Below are 226 nucleotides of genomic sequence, written 5' to 3'. Positions count from 1 at the left end.
GCTAAAAAATACTGCTATTTTCACTTAGTGTAAATAGAATCCATTGCTAATACGAGATTTGAAAAGGGAGGGAAAAAAGGTTTGGCAAAAGGCGGGATCGAACCCAGGTCGATCGCGTCAAAAAGCAAGGGCACGCACTTATCCATCTGTGCCACTGGAGCTGATGGTTTACAGCCACTTTTAACAAAATGTAAATAGACACCCCGTATTTTTTTATTCCATAGTA

This window comes from Sinocyclocheilus anshuiensis, unplaced genomic scaffold, assembly GCF_001515605.1.
Source record: "Sinocyclocheilus anshuiensis isolate Anshui unplaced genomic scaffold, SAMN03320099.WGS_v1.1 scaffold1351, whole genome shotgun sequence".
Lineage (NCBI taxonomy): Eukaryota > Metazoa > Chordata > Actinopteri > Cypriniformes > Cyprinidae > Sinocyclocheilus > Sinocyclocheilus anshuiensis.
Note: the sequence above shows the minus strand (reverse complement) of the source record.